Source organism: Vitis vinifera, chromosome 13, assembly GCF_030704535.1.
Source record: "Vitis vinifera cultivar Pinot Noir 40024 chromosome 13, ASM3070453v1".
Classification (NCBI taxonomy): domain Eukaryota; kingdom Viridiplantae; phylum Streptophyta; class Magnoliopsida; order Vitales; family Vitaceae; genus Vitis; species Vitis vinifera.
Genome location: NC_081817.1, coordinates 8,415,308 through 8,438,607, shown reverse-complemented (window position 1 = coordinate 8,438,607; position 23,300 = coordinate 8,415,308). Strand labels below are relative to the sequence as shown.

The window sequence follows — 23,300 nt, the reverse complement described above, 5'->3', positions numbered from 1 at the left end:
ATGCCCATATCTAGTTCGAAAAGCAGTCTTAGGTACATCTTCACCTCTAACCCTTAACTGATGATAACCAGACCGAAGATCAATCTTAGAGAACACACAAGCACCCTGAAGCTAATAATACAAATCATCAATCTATGGAAGGGGATACTTGTTCCTCACTATCACCTTATTCAACTCTCTATAATCAATGCAGAGTCTCATAGATCCATTATTTTTCTTTACAAATAAAACAGGAGCTCCCCAAGGTGAAACACTAGGCCTAATGAAGCCCTTATCTAACAACTCCTGGATTTGAATCTTCAACTCCTTAAGCTCCATAGGTGCCATCCTATAAGGGGCCTTAGAGATAAGAGCTGTCCCTGGTGCCAAATCAATGGTGAACTCCACCTCCCTCTCTAGTGGCAAGCCAGGATGATCCTCTGGAAAGACATCAGGATAGTCCCTTACAATGGGTATGTCTTCCAACTTTAAATCATTTTCCTCATTCACAACATAAGCTAAAAAGCCTTGACAGCATTTCCTAAGCAAAGAACTAGCTCATAAGGCTGAGATCACATGCAGTGGTTTGTTCACATGCTTCCCCTCAAAACTAAAATTAGGCTGACCAAGAATTTTAAAAGTCACTATTTTCCCAAAATCATCAACAGAAGCATGATAAGAAGCTAACCAATCCATCCCCAAAATCACATCAAAATCTTGAAGGTCCAGAAGTACTAAGTCAACTGTCATCTCTTTATACCCAATCATCACACAACAATCTCTAATTATTTTATTAAGCACGACAGAATCTCCTAAAGGAGTAGCAACAAATAAATTAAAGTCCATATTATCAATCGGCATACCCAACAAACCAGCAAAATATACGGAAACAAAAGAGTGTGTTGATCCAGGATCAATTAAGGTTCTAGCAAATAAAGTGTGAATTTGAAGAGTACCTGTCACTACATCAGACGTAGCCTAAGCATCTCTATGAGTCATAGAAAATACCCGCCCTTGAGCCCTAGGCTTTTGTCTATCATCTTTATTCTCCTCTTTAGGCTTCCCAAATACAAACTTCCTACTCTCTGGACAATCCTGAACCATATGTCCTTGTTTTCCACAACCAAAGCAAGCTCCTATCTTTCTATAGCATGACCTACCCCCATGCTTCTTGCCACAAGTAGGACAAATCTCATCTAAATTTTGTGCTGCTTTTCCTTTATTCTGATTTCTACTTAGAGCAGACCTTTTCTATGCTTGGTTACCATGAGCACCATCATTTCTATTCCTCTTCTTTTGTTGTTCCCTATACTGGTGAAGCTCTTCATTATCCTTCTCTGCAATAAGGGCTCTGTCTACCGCTTCTGAATAAACACTAAGCTTCAGAATTGATATCTTATTCTTCAGATAAAGCTTTAGTCCATCCTGAAACTTTAATGCTTTTTTCTCCTCTATAGCAATCAACTATGGGGCAAAACGTGATAGTTCGGTAAACTTAGCCTCATATTGGGCCACAGTCAAATCCCCCTGTTCCAAATGGACAAACTTTCCCACCTTTTGTTGTCGAATACTGTCAGGAAAGTACTTCTTATAAAAAGCCTCCCTAAACTGACTCCAAACAATAGGCTCTTGATCCTCTAAAAGCCTCTTAGTCATGCGCCACCAATGGTCTGCCTCTTTGTCTAGCATAAATGCTGCATATGAGACTTTTTGCTCCTCAGAACAATCAATGACATCAAAGAATTTCTCTATTTTCATAATCCAAGCCTCTGCCTCTATTGGATCTGAAGTACCAGAAAAGTAAGGGGGACCCAACTTCTTAAAGTCTCAAAGGCGCTACCCCTAGTAGATGAGGATTGTCCTTGACCATTACTTCCAGTAGCTCTAGCCTGACGCTCAACTAAGCCAGCCAAAGTCCCTAAATATCTATAAAGCCCTTAATTACTCATAGGGGGCAAAGCCTTAGGTGGAGGAGGTATATCATCATTAGCCTGACTGTTTTAGGAAGATGCAGGCCTCCTTGGTGGCATGGTGTCCTATAAAGCAACATGTATAACTAAATTAGTCACTAAGAAGTCAAATAAGCAAATCAGAATTGTAAAGAATAAAAGGAATCAGACTAGATAAAGTTGAAACTTAAACTAATGCGTCAGTCATCTATTCCCAAAGGTAAACTAAACAAGTTCCCATCAAGATCACAACCTAAAGCTTTGATACCACTCTGTCACACCCCAAGACCCACTCCAAGGGCGTGACAGTCATTTCACACTTCAAACCCGAAGGCTTACAGTGTAACCTAACCCAAACAATTATCTTGTAATCGGAAGTTACCAATTACCAAATACCTGTTCAGAATAGTGGAACAAATCTAAAATCCTCAAAATTCAATTTCAAAACTAAAACATCCACTATCCAAAATCCATTGTCCAAATATTTGCAAACTTAAACAATTCAAGTACTAGAACAAATTTCAAAATCTCCAAAACTCAACTTTGATCTAACATAAAATTTGAAGGATCAATATCCAAATAACTTCCAAATACCAAAATATCCAAATGAACACAACTAACAGTTAAACAAAATCCAATATAAAATCCTAAGTCAAATTCTAATGATGACCATTCCTCAGCCTAGCCATCACTCTTCACCCGAATTAGGGGTACTTGAAAAGTAGTCAACAAATGGGAATGAGCTCACAACCCAATAAGGAACATTAATGCAGTCCATGGATCAAATATTCAAACTCACTTACAAAATAGGAGATATTGTAATCAATCATTTTCATAAAGCTGTGAGTAAATTTTTTTTTTTTTTTTTTTGTCAATACATTCAAAATTTCTAATTGTATGCATTTATTTCTGATTCAAACAATTTCATAACAAATTCAGTCAAAACATTCCAATAATTTATTTACTCTGGTCATCAAACATCAAAGGGTGCTCAGTTAGGTGAGACTTTTCAAATGGGTGGCTAGCCTCAAATTGTTCCTTTAAGGTGGACGGAACCAAACACTACTAGTACTAGTAACTTCTAATCGAAACCCCTGGAGGCTGGGGTTCAAATCAATTACATTCCCCACCAAGAAATGTAAAGGTCAACTATTATATCCCATTGACAAGGGCTAAAAGTCAACTATTATATCCCGTTGACAAGGGCCACCAAACAAACCAGAGTCAAATGTTTACTTCATTTATTCAAATTTACAACATATAATATCTCCACATTTGTTTGTCAAAAACATAATATAAAATTTTAACATACTTTTCATGCAAAACAGGTTTGATCCATGCATAAAACGGAATATAACTCAAACGTTTTCAAATAATGTATATATATATATATATATATATATATATATATATATATATATAAATTGTTTAAAAAAGAATTTAACAACTGCATTAATTTCCCTTACCTCAAAAGAAGTCCTCAAAAACTTTGGAGAAAAAATAATCCTAAAAATCTACTCTTCACCTAACAAAATATAAGAGGAATAACTATTACTATTTATCTAAAATTATAGGTTTGACAATCCTAAAATATTAGGTATTCAAATTAATATATATATATATATATATATTATTTTATTTATGAAAGATAATTTAATCTATTCATATTTTAAAAATTAATAAATTTTTAATTCATATAAAACTAAATTTATTTATTTCTTGGGACGCAACTTAATTAAATTATAATTTATTTTAGTAATTAATTTCTATGTTATTTATTAACTTACGCTCATAATTACAATATAAAAAAAACTTTACTTCCTTTTTATTTAAAACTTCTATTCTCTCATATATATATATATATTTTTTAAACATAAACTTTATTCCCAACAATACTCCATTATTGCCAACAAAATAATAGACATATATATATATATATATACTAACAAAACTCTCCATCCGTACACACACCCACACCCCATATATACATACATATATATATATATATATATATATTTTTTTTTTTTTTTTCATTCTCCAATCCCAGTGTGCACACGCGTCCTCCATTTTTTTATTTTTTATTTTATCCTTAAGCCATTCTCCAATTCCACAGTGTGCACACGCGTCTTTCAGGTTTTTTTTTCCTAAAAACTTAAGAATTTCCAATTTCCAATAATAAATCAAAATATTAAATTTTCAATATTTGATATTAAAACGAATTAAAAAAATAATAAATTAACCTAATCTAAATCGAAATCTTCAAAGGAATCTTTTTTTTTTTTTCTAAAAAAAAACTTAAGACCTCCCCAATTCTAATAATAAATCAAAATCTTAAATTTTCACTATTTGATATTAAAATGAATTAAAAAAAATAAACTAAACCTAATCTAGATTTGGGGTTTTCTAAAAAAAAAAAATTTAATGTGCTTGAAATTAACTAATGAATCTAAAATAATAATTTAGGGGTTAGAATCTTATCTATAGAGGTTTGTTCTTCAAACCTTGAAATCTGACCTCAACTTCACGTTCTCTAGAAACTCTCTGCGAACAGGGATACAATTAAAAAAAAGAACAGGAAGAAGAGAATTTTCTATTTATACCTAGGGTATTATTCGTAAAATTACCTTTTCACCCCTCTTCCATTTTATTAAATTAATTAATTAATTAATTAATTTAATATCATTATTAAAATTTCCTAAATTACCCTTTAAAAAGAAAACTTGGGCATTACACCCATCGTAGAGGACTTTCCGATCGTAGAGCCATAGGCGTCCCAATAACATGTGATAGACTGTCATAGGGATTACATCGCACCAAGCTTCATCCATATATTTTTTTTCCCAAAGAAAATTTAACCAAGCACCATTGCTTCACTAAGACTGAATTGGCTTCATTAACCCAGCTGATCCTATAAGAAGTAGGATGGTTCTCAATCTTCAACCCCAAACGTTCAATAACCATTTCGTAGATCACATTCATGCCACTGCCATTATCAATAATAACATTATTAACCCAGCTGATCCTATAAGAAGTAGGATGGTTCTCAATCTTCAACCCCAAACGTTCAATAGCCATTTCGGAGATCACATTCATGCCACTGCCATTATCAATAATAACATTCAAGGCCTGACCATTATGCTCCATATGAGTGTGGAAAACATTGGTGTGCAGCTACTCGGGATTCACCTGAAACTCTCTCTTAGTTCTCATGAAAACTCGCTAGATCACGTAGATAGGTAGGTCCGACGCACCCAAGTGCTCTTCCTCACTATGATTACCCTCTTTGGTTTCCTTTCCATCCGTGTCTTCAACAACGTCCACCATTAATAATTTTTTTTCACATATAAAGACTAGTTTTTTTTTCTCTTATAGGATAAACAACAACATAGTGTCCGAATCCTTTACATTTATAACATTGTGGCATTTCACTGGTAACTTTTGCTTTTCCCTTCTGGTCTCCACTTGCAATGCTCTTAGATTGATCTTTCAGCAATGAAGGCTTTTGGAATGAAGGCTTTTGGAATGAAGGCGTGGTAACACGTTCTTGTCTTGAAGCCATTGATGGCATTTTCCTCCCAAATGAAGGCCTCATTTGTTTCTTAATATGAAGTGCTATTTGATACACCTCTTTGACGATGATTAAACATGCAATCCACATTTCTTTGTGTAGTTCATTGCGTAATTCAGTATTGTATCGAGCTAAAGTTTGTTGCTCAGTCTCCATGATCTTGCTATGGGCAGTTAACTCATGGAAACGATCTGTAGATTGATCAACACTCAATGACCCTTGCTTGAGTTGCAACATCTTCTCGAACATCATCTACTCATAATCAATGGGCAAATATTTTTCCTTTAGTCGTTTCTTCATCTTTTCCTAGTTAGAAACTGTTGGTCGTCGTGTATGACGTAATTGTTCTTCCACACTTCCCCACCATGCTCGTGCATGCCCCTTCAATTTCATCCGGACATAACGAACCTTTTTATTCTCCGATACATCAAACCAATCGAAATAATCCTTGATAGTTGTTAACCAATCCTCAAAAGCATTGGGTTCCAAATTTCCAAAAAAGTCTGGTACATCAACTGTCATTCTCTTGGTTAGTTCATTAAGAGGTTGATAAGCTGCACAATGACCAGCATGACCTCGGTGAAAATTTTGCCTATGACGTCGGATTTGAGGCTCATGATCCTCAAACTCCTGATTTTCTTATTTTTCTTCATTTTCATCAACATCTTCATCACTTTCGTCCAACCTCCTCCCATCACGAACTGCTTTGTGCCCTCTTCGATTGAAGTGCCCATACTATTCTCGAGCGTATCACTCATCCATGACATCTAGTCAATGATTGAATTGCTCCAACATTGTGGCGATTTGATCTATTTGGTGCTGCAACTGGGGCTGGTTTGTGTTTTAGTTATTTTGGTTTTGGTCATTTGTATTTTGGGTGTTTGCCATGGTGTATGAATTGCCACTGCGAGTTACAAGCATGGAACCGCTCTGATACTAGAATTGATGCCAAACATCCTGGACTAATCTCATGTCAAAACCAAGAGCTAAGCAAACACAAAATCTCTCTGCAACATTGGAATCACTCCAAAGAAAGAAATGATTCAAATTTTTGAATGGCAAAAAAAACTGCCTTCATTATTTTTTTCATCATTTCTTAAATAAAAAACCAATATTCAAATCTCCAACTCCAACTAGGAAATCATTAAACTCAGAAGAAATAAACTAGGAAAGCAATGAACTCGGAAAGAATAACATTACAAAAAAAAAAAAAAAAACAGAATTGCAACAAATGCGTAAGATTCCTAAAAGCTCTCTGCATCACATAATAGCTCCCATGGTTTACAGAACTATGGGATATTCTTATCCTGATTTGCATCAACTAATAGTCCTCTCCTCCTCCTCCCATTTTTTTTTTAATGAAAGAAGACTATGAAATAGAATACCTATAAATATAATTGAAATATGAGTCACAATAATATTCAAAACTAATTTTTTTAACATCATTAGAGAAATTTGACCACGAATGATTGATTCTAAATTACAAATATCTTTATTAACTAAGCAATTTTTTGTTCTATTTGTTTCCCTATAAATATGACGATAATCATAAATATATTGATTTTGAGATAACTTCCAAATATATTTCACTAATAACATAATAAAACTAGGCATATTACTATTTTTATTATAACAATCTATAACTATTTTCAAGTCACCCTCAATCTCTAAGTTTAAGAACCCATTGTTCTTGGCATTTAACATGTCATCTCTTAAAGTTATACATTCTGCAATAATTATTGAAACATTACATATATATTTACTAGTAGTCATTTTTATAGTACCATTAAAGTCTGTAATAACCCATCCTGAAGCACTTTTATTCTCCATCCTTGAACCATCAAAATTTAATTTGAATCTTCCATTAAATTGAAGGAATCCAACAAACCCATTTTTCAACCATTTGAGGGACATTGTGTCAATCATATAATCTTGAAGATTTTGAAAATTTAAAGTAGCTTTCTCAATGACAAGAAAGGGGTTGGGTTGGATCTTTTTAAATAAAACCTAATTTCTACGAATCCATGCATTCCACAAGATAATGGAAATTTTTTCCATAGGATGCTTGTAAATTTTGCAGTTAATTTTATAATTTTTATACACTGTTTCAAGCCAAGATAGGAATTCACCTTCATAAAAGAGAGGTGTAAGACAATTATACTTAAAGTGAACCCAAATTCCTTGAACCAAAGGACAATAGTTAAAAATATGGTCAATATTCTCAATATTTTGTTTGTAAAGATGACAAATGTTTGTAATTTTCAATCTTCTAGCAATTAAAAACTCACAAGTGGGGAGGACATCTCTAATAACCAGCCATAAGAAAAACTTTATTTTTGGTAAAAGATTTAACTTCCAAATTCAATGCAACATTTTTTATCTAGGGTGAGTTGAAGGTTTTCTCATTGCCTAAGTTGTTGACTCAAGGGTAAACTTATCATGTTGAGAGAAACCCCAAAAAATCCTATCCTTAATGGGAAAGGAAAGGATTGGAATTTCTTTAATATTTGGCAAAACGTTTAAGGGAAGGAATGCCGAAATAGATTAGAGATTCCGTTTATTGGTATCCTGATTTATAAAATCATGCACTTTGGCATCCCAATTGATGTAATGTAAATTGTTTTCATCTACGAAAGACACAAGAGGCAATATATATACCCAGTAGTCTATCTAGATGCAAACTTTTTCAAACTGGACATTACAAAGATAAATCAAGTCAAAGGAAAATCAAGAAGAAGAAGAAAACGTCAAAGAGAAGATCAATTAAAACTTATTCTCTAATATCTCTTTATAAGGTTGTTGATGCGCTAGGATCATATATTTTATTATTACTTAAAGACCTAAAATCGTCCAAGTGACTTTGTTCTTTTATAAATTGAATAAAGAATCTTTCTAAATGAAGACTAAATTTGTTTAGTGTTATTCATAGTTAAAAGGATTTTTAAAATGACAAAAAGTTCATATAGTTGGATTTCCCTAGCTAAGGATGTTATGTTAAAGATGCTAAAGTTGCAAAAACTATAAAGTTCATTTATGCATATATTTTAATGTTTTTTATTAAAAAAAAAATGATTGATTGTTTCAAGAATAAAAACTCATACTTTGACATGAAGCATGCGATTTTAAAGGAAGCCATAGAGAAAACAAAGTTTTTCGCTAGGATTTAGAACCCAAATTCTAAATTGTTTGTATTATAGAAGCATATTGAGTGTATAAAAATGTCATGTCATATTAGTTAGTGTAAAAACTAAATGCATCTTGTCTAATCCAATTATGGGCTTGGATCACTTGATCAAGTCCACATGGTCTTAATCAAGGAAGAAAATGTCGCGAAATATCGGCGATATATCGTCGATATATCGCGTATCGGAGGCAAGCGACATGATATTTCGAGGAGATATGTCGGAGGGGTGATTTTTCGCAAAAAATCACCAAAAAATCAGCAATTAGCGATAAATCATCGATTTATGCAAAAAATTGCTTGGAAATCCATTTTATCATCGATTTTTTGGCGATTTTTAGCGAAAAATCACCTCTCTCTCTCCAGCGTGATCTGACGGCCCAGATCACGCCCGTGTTGATTCGACGACCAGATTTGAATCCCAATGGTAATAAGGAGACCCAACGGCCAGATTGCTCCCAAATTGTGATCCAACGGCCAAAATTAAATTTCAACGGTAACTTAAGGTTCCAACTGCTATTTTGGCCCAAATTTCGTTTATAAATAGCCCATTTTGCATCAATTTCATCCATTTTTGCTTTGATTCTTCATTTTCTCTCTTATTACTCCAATTTTTTCTAAGGTTGCTTAATTATTCAATCATTTTAAGGTATGTTTGTTTTAAATTGTAATTAATTTTGTTTGCAATGATAATTAATTCATGTATTTTTAATTAATTAGTATGTTTGCAAGGATGATTTAATGTTATTTTTAAATTCAATTGTAATTAATTTGTATAATTTGTATAATTTTATTGAATTAATTTAGATTAATTTGATTATTTAATTATAAATTGATATATTTATTTTAGATGATCATTTATGATTTAGAATTGCATTAAACTAGTTAACTTAGCTAAATTATTTAATTAATTTAATTAACATGGTAAATTATGTAATTAATTTAATTAACATGAAGTAGTATATTTTGAATATGAAATATATTCATTTTTATGATTATTGGGATTTATTTTCATATTCAATTATGATTAATTTCTATATTTAGTAAATTTATCATAGAATTACATTTAGATTCAAAAAATTAACTTAGTTAAATTATTTAATTAGTTTAATTAAATATGAACTACTATATATGGAATATTAAATATGCTCAATTTTTTTTTATTATCGCGATTTATTTTCATATTCAATTATGATTAATTTCTATATTTAGTAAATTTATCATAGAATTACATTTAGATTTAAAAAATTAACTTAGCTAAATTATTTAATTAGTTTAATTAATATGAACTACTATATATGGAATATTAAATATGCTCAATTTTTTTTATCATCGCGATTTATTTTCATATTCAATTATGATTAATTTCTATATTTAGTAAATTTATCATAGATTTACATTTAGATTTAAAATATTAACTTAGCTAAATTATTTAATTAGTTTAATTAACATGAACTACTATATATGGAATAGTAAATATGCTCAATTTTTTTATTATTGCGATTTATTTTCATATTCAATTATGATTAATTTCTATATTTAGTAAATTTATCATAGAATAGAATTAAATTTACATTTAAAACATTAACTTAGCTAAATTATTTAATTAGTTTAATTAACATAGATTTAAATTTAAGTGTATTTTTCTTGCAATAGATTTAGCATGGCTAGTGAAGGTGGTTCTGCCATGCCAAGGCGAGATCCGACTTGGAAGTATTGTTCACCAATTGAGGGTAACCGAAATGGAACAATTTGTAATTTCTATGGGTTGGTAATGAAAAGTGGAGGCATCACGCGATTCAAGTCTCATTTAACGCATAAGGACCCGCATAACAACACCAAAAAGTGTCCAAGAGTGCCGCCCGTGAAAGAAGAGATACGATTGCTGGTGCATGACAAAAAAAAAGCAAAAGCAAAGAAAAATGCTGATATTGAAGACATTCGTAGTCAATTACGTGGCACAATGGGGACTCATCATACACATTTGGTAAACGAAGATGATGATGATGAAGATGCTGAGGATGAAGATGTGTAAATGTATCCGACAGATATGCACCCAGATGAGCGAGATGCATATCAATCTGCAGTTCGTGCCTTGAAAGCATCTAATTGGGAACGTGAACAACATGAGAATATTGTAGGAAGCAAACGCAAATCGGGAGAGTCTTCTACTGGTATATCGTCGACATTCGCATCATTCACCCCCTATTGCCCTTTTGCTTTACAAGTCTTCTGCAGCAAGACAAAAAAATATCAAAGATATATTCAATGATGGTGCAATTAAAGAAACGATGGGACGCTTAATCAGCAAATTCTTCATTTATGAGAGTGTCGCACCCGCAAAAGAAAAGTCTCATCACTTCAAGAATATGATTATTGGTGCACAACAAGCAGGTAATTACTAATTTATCAAATGTTATATTGTGTTATACTTTTAGTAAGTATAGTATTTTGTGACATGTTTTACATATGAAGTGCAGGAATGGGAATTGAATCTCCATCTCCATATGAAATAAAGAACAAATACTTGGAAATGGAGTACAAAGAAATGGAAGCTTATGTGAACCAACAAAGAGAAAAATGGAAGACATATGGGTGCACAATAATGTCAGATGGATGGACAGGGCCCACGAAATTAAGTATTATTAATTTCATGGTTTATTCTAAAGGGACCACAGTGTTCCTTAAGTCAGTCGATGCATCGAACTATATCAAAGACCACAAGTATAAGTGAGCTTTTGAAGACTATTATCAAAAAAGTCAGTAAGGAAAATGTGGTCCAAATTGTCACAGATAATGGGTCGGCATTCATGAAAGCAGGGAAACAATTGATGAAGAAGTATAACTTATATTGGACTCCGTGTGCGGCGCACTGCATCGACTTAATCTTTGAAGACATCGATAAAAGACCTAGTGTTATCGAGGTGATAAACAATGCTCGCAAGATAACTAACTTCATTTACAATCATGGTTGGTTACTAGCACAAATGAGAAATTATTGTGGTGGAGACATTGTTCGACCACGAGCTACAAGGTTTGCTACCAATTATATTGCTCTTGACAGTCTTTTAAAACAAAGGGTTGATTTGAAAAAATTGTTTATGAGTGATGAATGGGCACAACACAAACTCAATCGAACAAAACTTGGATGAGAATTGGAGCAGTTATTGTTTGACCATACATATTGGGACAGATTGACAAATATAGTTTCATTATATGAGCCATTATACGTGGTGCTTCGACTTGTGGATTCTGAAGTTGTTCCCACAATGCCATTTGTGTACGAGCTTATGCACATGATGAAAGAGAACCTTATTCGTCAAGGAGTTGGAGATTGGATGTTCAAAATAATACAAGATCGTTGGGAGAAAACACTAAAACATCCACTTCATGCAGTAGGTACTTAAGTACTATATATCTTTATAAGTTTTTACTTTGTATTTAAGTTTCTTTTTAAAAAAATACTAACTCTACTAAATTTTATTGTAGCATACTTCTTGAATCCAAGATTTCAATATAGGCATGGAGTTGGTAGTGATCCGGAACTACTTCAAGCTGTCCATGATGTTTTTGCAAAATTAGATCCAACTACTGAATCGCTTGGTCAATTTGGAAATGAGGTGAATAAAAAATTGTTATTGTTGTCAATAAAACAATAATTTCATTCATCAATTTATTTGAACGTTTACTAACAAATTAAATGTTGAATACATAGCTTATACTTTTTCAAGATGCAAAAAGAGGATTCGGTGATCGAGTGACAATTGCAGTAAGGTCAACCATGATGCCCAGTGAGTCTTTATAGGAAAAAATTGATGATCATTATTGTAAATTCACCACATAAGTATTTATATGATTATCAAATTCATTGCAGTTGAATGGTGGTTTATGTATGGGAATCAAACACCTACATTGAGAAAGTTAGACATCAAAGTTCTCTCACAAACTGCGTCATCTTCTGCATGTGAGAGAAATTGGAGCACGTTTGCTGTCATCCACACAAAGCAACGAAATCGTTTGACTTACCCTTGATTAGAGCAATTAGTTTTTTGTTACTATAATATGAGGCTAAAGTTACGCGATATGGAGGTAGAAAATGATCGAGTTGCTGAAAAAGATTACCTTAATCTTCTTGACATTTCAGTCGAGGTGGGTGAGGAAGAAGATGATCAGTTGTTCCAGTGGGTTAGGCCTATACACTTGGATGACGAAGTTGGAAATCCTGATCCACGAATTGCCACTCATGCTTGAGAATTTGGAGTTAATGTTGAACGTGTGTAATCCGAATAAGTTCACTCTGAAAGTTTTAGCAAAGATACTGATGATTCACTTCACGCGGTATTGAATTCTCACCAAGAGATTGACTCCACAAGTGCTGGCCATAGTAGTAAACCTAGTGCTGCAGGTACTTCTGCTTCTGGTTACGATGGTTCAAGAGGTGGAACTGATGATAGAGTTGATAATGGGGAGGAGATATTGATGAATGTCGACATAGTCAATATCCAATCAGCCAATTTACTTGTGAAAATGATTTTACACACTGCACACAAGATGAAGACCATGACTCTAGAAGAGCTGGTCCAGGCATAAGAGCTATTGGGAAGCCTTATAAAGGAAGAGAAAGAATGATGGAACCATGTAACGAGGAGTTACTTTAAGGGAGTTTTGAATCTATGAGTATAGGGACTCAATTTAGTGACTCCTCGAATGAGGCTAATGTCTACCCTCCTCATGTGATGAGTTATGGTCAACCTTCAAGTTCAACAGATGAAGAGTATGGTATGTCGCGTTATTCCCTTTCCAGACAAATACCATACCAAGTTCCATATCAGATGGAAGAAGGATTTGGCGTTAACACATGGGTGAACTTTGAGTATCCTATCCATGTAGAGGCAGTAGGCAGGACTCAAGAGATATATGCATGGCATGTTAGAATTTATAACCAATATTATCGAGGCTCATTGAGTTAGTACCAATATTGTCTCCAACAGCAAGCCGGGGTTCCTTCATCTATCAATCCCATTGAACCACATCGATCCTCATTTTGGTACTAAAGGGACATTGCAATGTAATGTGTACAAATTATTGATATTTAATGAAATGAAGTATTTTATGTGACTTTATAATGAGAACAATTACGAAATTAACATTTATTATAGATCGACATGATATAATTACATCTAATATTGCAAATTATATCATATGTATATCAAATTTTTCAATAAAACAACTTTAAAATGTCTATTATACTTCTAATTATATTATTATGAGGTTTTCCTTGCATTTCCATGAATTTTTAACAATTTTAAGCCTACCGATTTTTTTTTCCAGAATATTCCTCCGATATATCTCCGATACATCCTTAAAATCGAAGTACCGATATATCCGTGATTACCGATATTTTCATCATTGGTCTTAATTAATCAATTAGTTCTAATGAATTTTAATTAATTAATTAGTCAAATAAAAAAATTAAAAATAAATAATCATAAGTTCTTGTACAACCTTACATTTTTATCAAAATATTATGCACACACACATGATAAAATCTAATTTTCCTCAAATTTTATGCCAATAAAGACTATGAACTTGAATAGGGACCACTAAGACACATAGGAAAATATTGATTTTCTTAAAATCTAATTTTGAAGTTGACTAAATATTTTACTTAAAAGAGTCGATTACACTCTAGTATCTCATGATATTAAATCAAGATGAAATTTGATTGAATCCAATCTAATTGATTTCTTGAGTTTGTGTCTAACTATCCACTATATGTAGACTCTCCATGAATTGATGTCTATAATCTAAAGAAACTACAACTATTAACCTTTTAGAAGACTACCTTTATAATTCTTGAGTCTTATATTCTCTTATTTTATGATTAACTAACCTACTTTAATTCATAAAAAGAAAATGTCAAATCCCATTTAAGGAATTACTATTGCCACAAGTCTCTAAAATAATTTAAAGGGGACAAACTATCTTAATCTCATGAGATATCATGATGTCTATCTTGAGAATACCTGTTGTCACTTGTCTTAATTAACGGTGATATAATCCATTGAGAATATATGACTATTTTAAGATCTTACTCATATGTCCAAGTCATTGTAAGACCTCAACAATAGCTCAATATTCTCTCAGGATTGAGAATTCATGCAATATAGTTGTTTGGTAAGTCATGACTACCAAATAGCTAATGTCATGACTCACCATAGGTCTTATATAATATGTAACCATACATAGTAGTTCACTTATGTATCATGAAAAACTCATCTCGATAACCAAAAGAAGTCATTTCTCCAATTAGGAGGTAGTGTATTACAACATTTGATAGATTGCCTAAGTCTATGAATCGGTTATTAACAACTCATCAACTTGCAAGGAAACTATGACTTGAATATTCCATGTAATTCTTAATGCACTCAAGTTATATATAGTACAAGAAATGATGCAATCATGGATAGAAAAGTGGAAACTGAAATCATGATATGAATGTATTGATAAAATCTCATTTTATTTCATCATATGAAGTTTTAAAATTCACTATCCTAACAATAGTTAGTAATAGATGAAGAGGTTCATGGTCCAAACACAACATATATACAAAAAATTAACAAATCTTTCATTTTTTAATTTTTGAAATCCACGTTTTTTATTTATTTTTAGCATTGACATCCTTTATATTTTGAATTACAAACACTATACATGAATTACCTTTAATCATTCATAGATTATCCTCTATAGCTCCAATTTAATTTTTTTCACTTGCAATTTTTACACTGTAATACAAATTACCAAATCAACTAAATTCTAGGGTTTCAACTTTGTAGCAAAGGGAAAGAAGAAGAAAACAAATTACTAGCTTGGTGAACCCTTAGGTTTCAACTTACAACTTTGCAACAAAGGGGAGGAAGAAGAAGAAAAATAAGAAGTACCTCATAATGCCTCTTTAATTCTTAAAATTAAAAAAAAAAAGAAAAAAAGAAAAAAGAAAAAACACGACTTATCCTCTTTAAATTTTAAAATTAAAAAAAATCATAATGTCACCTTAGAAAAAAAAAAAAAAAGACCATAATGTCACCACATTACATCAACATTTTAAATCACCTTATAACATCTCTTTAATCCTTAAATTTTTTTAAACAAAAAACCATATTGTCACCACATTATATCAACATTTTCATGAATCCATCGTGAAGAAGAAGCAGGTTATAATGTCTCATTAATTATTAAAATTTAAAAGAAAATAGACCATAAGGAGTGGTCTTGTTGTTTGGCTAATAACACAAGGAGTGTAGAGTAATTTTTAAAAATAGAGAAATGCTTTTGTATTTTGATTGAACCTCAAGGAAGGTTCTTGTAATGTACCCTTTATGATAATTATGTTTGAATGGAAAAGTTAAGACTTTGTTGGATAATTGTTTTTTAAAATAGTTTTTGAAAACAATTTTTTAAAATTGTTATATGATGTTTTGTAGAATAAATGTCTCTTTGGGACTTCAAATATTTTTAACATGTTTTATATATTTTGAAAATACTTTATTTTTAATCATTATCTATATTTATATAATTATTTTTTATAGTGCTTAAAAAATAATTAAAATGTGTTATTTAAAAATACCATGTTTTTTGTTTTTAAGAATAATTGACAGATATATTATCCTATTTTTCTTTAAACAATTACCAAACATACCCTAACTTTCTTAACTTTTGTTTAACATAAATTTTTATTTTTTCACCCAAGTCTATTTCTCACTTAAAAATAAATCAAATTATTCTAATTTGACTGAAAAATGAATTTATCATAAATTAGCAAAGGTGTTGTAAAGAAAAATCAAATACAGCTAAATAATTTTAACCATTTTCTATTTTATTTTGCAAGCAAATTTAGATCTAAACTTTTTTCAAAAACCCTTACTAAAAAGTCCTACAACTTAAGACTCGATTATTTTGGATAAGAAATGAGTTTAAAATAAATCCACAAAGTTCTAAAATTAAAATTGATATTCAATTATACATAGCAACTATTTTTATCTTGTAACTTATAATTTTTAGCTAGAATAAAAGTGTTTGTGGTAGTTATTTTAGGAAATGTTTTTAACTTTTATAACACTTAAAATTTTTATTCTTTAAGTATTAAACATATTAGAAACACTTCTTATAATAAGTGTCAAATGCACTCTAAGCTTTTTAAATTTATGTGGATTATCTAAAGATTCATCACTCAAAAATAAAAATAATAAAAATTGAATCCAAAATTAATTTACTATTTTTTTTTTCAAAGTTCAAATCCTTACAAAAGAAGAAAATGGAAATAAATCAACTACCATTCTTCAAATAAAATTTTCTCCTTTAGAACTCCAAAACACAATTCACACATATTTAAACTAAAATTTTCAATTAATTTTGAAAAAAAAAAAAAAGAAGAAGAAGATTTGATGTTATAATTTCCTAAATTGAAGATCCAAAAACCAACCAATTAATCTTAACACTTGGATGCATACTTCAATAATTAAATATGTGATCACATAGAAATGAGTAAGGTTATGTTTGGGAATTGTTCTCAAGAATATATATATATATATATATATATATATATATATATATATATATATATATATATATATTATTTAAAAAAAAACATAAAATCACGTTTGGTTATCAATTGTTCTAGAAAAGAGTTTTTGAGCATTGTTACAAAAACAAGGTTTTTTGAGAATGTTTCTTAATTGTTTTCACTTGTTTTCTATCAAATGTTTAAAAAAATAATTATATCAATACCGAGAATGATGAAAAATAAAGCATTACAAATAACAATTATATTAAGAACTATTTGAAAATTTAAAAAAGAGGTTTTGAAAATTCTTCTTAAAAATTTACATTTTAAAAACTATTTTCAAACAATTCCTTAGTTAATCAATAAATGATTAAGCTTTCAATATTTTCTTAGCAACCAAACATAATTAGAAACCCTATTTATTACCTAGATACCGTTTTCCTAAACTAATTACATAATTCATCATTTTGTATTATTATAATACATTTTTGGTACTTTGAGACATTTAGAAATATATTAAATTACTAGCTTTTTGAAATTAGTAATTTGCAAATCTTTTATTTTAACATAAAATAATATAATATATATATATATATATATATATATATATATATATATATTTAATTTTGGGATATTAAAAATATATAAAATGTTTATTAATAATTAATTTTCAAACTACTTAATAAGATTAAGTTTTATTATATATACTTAAACAAATTTAAGTCTATTTAAATTTAATTCCTTTTGCGTGGAAATGTTTAGCAGCTATCTATTTCTTTGGTCAATTTTATTTTATTTTTAAACTAAAACATTTGGTAGAAAATGGGAAAAATTTGTGCATTGAGAAATGTTTGATAAAACATAATACTTATTATTTAATGACTTAAATCGACTTTAAATTAATTTTTTTGAAGTTGTTAAAATTTGTCACTATTTTATTACTTTAAGTATCAAAATTATTTGATGAAATTAATTTAAAATTTATTCTAAATCATCAAATTGATGCATTTACCTATATTAATTTTAACTAATTTGATTTTAATTCATATTTATTTCATTAATTTTAAGGGATAAATTTATTTATAAAACATTTATATATAACGTATTGTAGATACATAAGTACCATAAAATATTTATTATAAAAAAATGAATCAAGAATATGAAATCATAATTATAAAATATACTTCTATTAATACAAGCAAATGAGATGAGAAATACTTTGAGATTAAGAATAAGTTAATTATTTTGACTTAATACTTAAAGTTAAAAATAATTTTAAGTTGTAATATTAAGTTGTTTTACCAAAATATGTTTAATTTATTTGAAAATTTAAATAAAGTTATTAAGTCATATTAAGTTTTTAAATTAAGAATTAATGGGTTAAGAATGATGAAATATTCCTCATATTTGTAAATTTAACATTTTCCATATTTTTGCTTGGAGGGTAATTCATTTTTGACATAAATGCTTTTAATTATTTTAAATATTTACTTATAGGTTTTTTTTAAAAAAAAATTACAAAAAAAGAATGAAGACATTTTTGTCAAAATATGATAAAAAGTTAGATTTCCAAAATTAGGTTTCATCTTTTAATCAAATAACCCTTAAATCAATTTGCCAAACACTCTCTTTGTTGGGTATGCATTAGCTTCCAATATTCAAACCAACCTCGAATTTCTTGGTTTTTCAATTAAATTGAAAGTTTTGAAAAACAATTTTATTTGAATAAAAAAAATTTCAAGAAAAATTTATTATTCTTTTCTATATTTTTTTCAATGTTTGACTTCTACAATCGAAAAGAGGTTAATTACGGGACTGTCAAACTTTAATTTTGATAATTTTCTATTTTATATTAAATTTAAATATAAAATTTTATGAAAAAACGGAATCAAATGAATTTATAAAAAAAAAACACACTAAGATGAATCGACCACAGTGGGAGTCGAACCCACGACCTTTTGATCCGAAGTCAAACGCGCTAATCCACTGCGCTATGCGGTCTTAACGTGAAAGTTGTGGCTACTTGTTTTAAAACAACAAATTTAATTTCATTATTTAAAATTTATAAGTTTCTTTATTTTTTATTCTTTAAAATAGTTTTTGAAAGTAAAAATTGCTTTCATTTAATTTTGAGGATAAAAAAATATATATATGAAAAAAAAGTTTTTCAATATTTTTATTTTTATTTTAAGCAAACTCAATTTTTTTTTAATTTATATTTCCATTATGAATATGGATATCTTTATAAGAGGGGAAAGGCATTTCAATAAATAAAAAAAATATAAATAAAAACGGTCCTTTTAGAGAGAAAAATTGTGGGAATGGGTTGAGTGCAAAAATGCTAGGCAAAGTCATGCTTCTCATCCAAATGGGCAGTCATATGGCTAAGAGCTATTGCTCTTTCTTTTTTTTAAATAAAAAAATTCATTATTAAATCATAGTCGTCAATGTTGGTTTTTAGCATAATCTTGATTATAGCTTAAAATTATAAGAGCAAATGTTAATCCTAGTATATTAAGTAACACCAAAGTTGCTAATGTTGGTTCTAATGTAGCTCAAAACTACTATCGACAATGTTACTTCTAATATAATTTTGAATATGGTTTAAAACCATCATTAATAAGATTGCTTTTAATATATTTATTATGTCGAAGCATCAATTGCTAATGCTGATTCTTATGAATTTATCAACTTGGTTTAAGGTTATGGTTGTTAATCTTGATTTTTATGTAATTAGAAATTTTTTAAGGATATAATATCCTTAAAATTTTCTATTTTTCTCCTATTATATTTACGAAGTGATTCATATGATACCTATTATGAAGAATTGTTATCCTATTATTGTCCTCTCAAATTCTATTAATTGTAAGATATAGTTTGATTGATTCATCTATGATCATTGTAATTCGTTGATGAGAAGGATTAGTACTAAAAGTTACATTTGACTAATATGTTAGCTTCAATGATGTTATAGTTTGACTTCCATTATTGTATGTATGACAATATCACTATAAGGAATAGGAGAGGTCATCAAATGTGTGAACTCATCCTTTAATGCCCAATATTGACCTATGCTTTCATATATTTCTTTTAAACTATAATGTTGGCCAAACATACAATTTGGGAAGACTTATTTTCCATTAAATTGATGGATTTTTTAGATCAATGTGATACTGCATTCTACAATGATTATATTTAATTTGTAAGCTCTCTTGGTTGAGTATTGATCAAGGCTTGGTTGAGAGTTGGTTGAACTTTGAAAAGAACAAATGGTTATTTGTTGAACATTAAATACACTAATAACTAGGCAAACAATAAAATTGGAGCTCGATTAGTCAAACTTTTATTGTTTTAGGTGTTAGAGATTGTTCTCTATAAATTGGAGAGTCCTCATGCATTTATTGATAAGAGATCTTTTATAGTATGTGGTTCATATTGAAGGAAAGACATATATGGAGAAACATGGGCAAATGTCATTGTTCTGTTTCGCCCCACTCCGACATTTGTCATTTAAGCTTGTATTTTTATTATTAAAGGCGAACGATAGGTTTGGGGGTGAGGGGGGAGGGAGGGTAATGCCCCCACCCCACCTCCCACGGTATGGTTCAGGGGATTTTTTGGAATTTCATTACCTGAGGGTTGGTATAAATACCTTTTATATAACCTCTAATTTTACATATAGTGAAAGTCTTTTTCCTTATTCCTGTGTATATAAGCAATCTGCCGAACTACGTTAAATCTGTGTGTTTTTTTTTTTGTTTTTCTCTAATTTTTATGAATCGTTGTACGAAAATCAACAAGAACAACTACATTAACTTGCTTACCTACCATTTTCTCTCATTAAAAGTTCTCTACCTAAGTACATTAAATCTTTCATTTGCAAATCCTTTAGTATACCCTCTTCATTTAATCCTAGCTATTTCCTTGTATTAATCCTAACTTGTGCTAGAATTGAATGTATTAAAATCCTTTTTCCTTGCAAAAAGATTGAGTGGTTGAGACTTCAAGTTGGTATTGAATTTGATCAAAGTGCAGTGTCCATTATAGCGATAAATTCAAGGGTACAAGATTGGAGGCTTGGTTTGAAACCTTGTTTAGTGGAACTCTCACTTGTAAAGGAGATTGAGGAAAGGGGACATAGGTGGGATTGTCAAACCACCGTAAAAATTTCACATCTTTTTTCCCTTCACTATTTATTTTTTGCATTAATTATTGTTTGTTTATTGTTTAATTTGAAACTTTTTAAAACTTTTTAAAACTTTTTTAATCACTCAATTCACCCATTCTCTTAAGTGTTTTCCTTTAATTAATTAGCCTTGTTTCATAATTTGCTTATGCTACAATCAAATCTAGTATTCTTAGGTTATTAGATAGCATGTGACTATGATATAAAGTTTATCCTAACGGTTTTCCCTTTAATACCCCCATCTATGTCGTAACCAACCTTTTACTTCTTGAGGTAGAATAACATTGAACCCCATTGTCATCAATGGATTCATACTACAAAAGGTCATCATTAATATGAAACCTATATTCTTCATTGTCTATATAAACTAAATTCATTACTCCATGAATGGTCATTTACATGACTTGGTGGACATCACTATGTGTCATCATCCTCATTATTGATATCAAATTCTTCATCCTCGCCAATATTATATTTATAGACGTCCTTACCAACATTATCACCCATTGCATCCACATTGTCACCCTTACCCTTAAATCTTAAATCTTCTGTATCTCGATGGTTGTGTTTCCTCTTATCACTCTAAAACTCTATGCCATCACCATCTTCTAGACCAGGTCTCCACCCTATCGTAGTTAGGCCTTTATCACCAACGAACCTATACCTAGTGGGCTTCATTGAATGTTTGGCCTCATCTTCAAAATCTATAACATTTCGACCCAATTTATATCACACATGACCTTCTACCAACTTGCAAAGATTGTGTCGAGGCCATAACATCAACAAGAGTAGTTTTTCCAATAGACACCATAAAGTGAATCGTCCTTTAACATTCATATTTTCAAAACATTTATAACAATTTTTTATAGGTATTCACATCAATACATTGATTTGAACTCTAAAAGATGCATTACTTCAATACAACACAACTTTGTTCAAAATCGCCTAAAATTATAATAAAAATATTCAAACAAGTAAAAAAAAAAATGAAATAATGGTGTGAATCTATATTGCTCATATATCACTTTTTGTCATAGTGAATGATAAAGTTGTCTTTTTCTTTTCAATTATATTTACTTCCATTCCAATGACTATACATTACAGTGCAATTTTATAAATGTACGGTGAAAAAAATCTTCAAATCCGTCTGTACATGTGTGTTACAATTGTTGTCAACTCAATATGAGATTTATTTATTTATTTATTTTTAATTTTATTATGGCATAAAAATGTTGGTTTTGTTAAAACACTTTTTATAAAGGGACAAGAAAGGTATTTCAACGTTAACATCGATCGTGTGTCCTCGCTGTGACGTCAGTATAATTCAAAAATCCAAATATATTTAAGAGGGTGTACGGCTAATCAGTTCTTTAAATATATATATAATTCTCTGTTAATCTTTTTGCATTAGGAAAGAAAAAAGAAAAAATCTTTTTCACGTCTCATGTCTGACCTACGAGCATCAGCTCCAGAAGCAGAGCAGGCGACTTTTTACAAATGAGGCATAGAAATTTGTCGCCCATGAATATGATGAGAGACCCGGTTCAACAGTCATCTAGTACTGTCGGCAAAAGTAATCCACAATGCGCTGTCATCGTAAGAGATAATCAGAGCCGTCCATTTGACACCAAACAGAAAAAAAGGCTCCTCTAATCTCCCCTCAAGGCTCAAAGACGATGATATGATGGTATGATAGCATGATAGCATGATCGCACCAGCAGAGGAGGAAAAATAAAGATGTCGTAATGATGAGGGAGGAAAGAGCCCTCACCTTTCTGCTTCTCGAAATGAAATCATGGTCCTCGATCAGAGCCGTCCATGGGAGGATGGGGGTGATGGAGGGGGTCCGTGTACAAGAGGGTGGGAAAAATTGA

The 23,300-nt window shown here is 30.4% G+C and overlaps 1 non-coding gene across 1 annotated transcript; it reads right to left on the bottom strand.

Moving 5' to 3' along the window:
- Nucleotides 1–19,167: 19,167 nt before the first annotated feature.
- Nucleotides 19,168–19,241, bottom strand: TRNAR-UCG (transfer RNA arginine (anticodon UCG)). Its single transcript has one exon. It is a non-coding gene; the product is annotated as a tRNA-Arg (tRNA).
- Nucleotides 19,242–23,300: the final 4,059 nt, after the last annotated feature.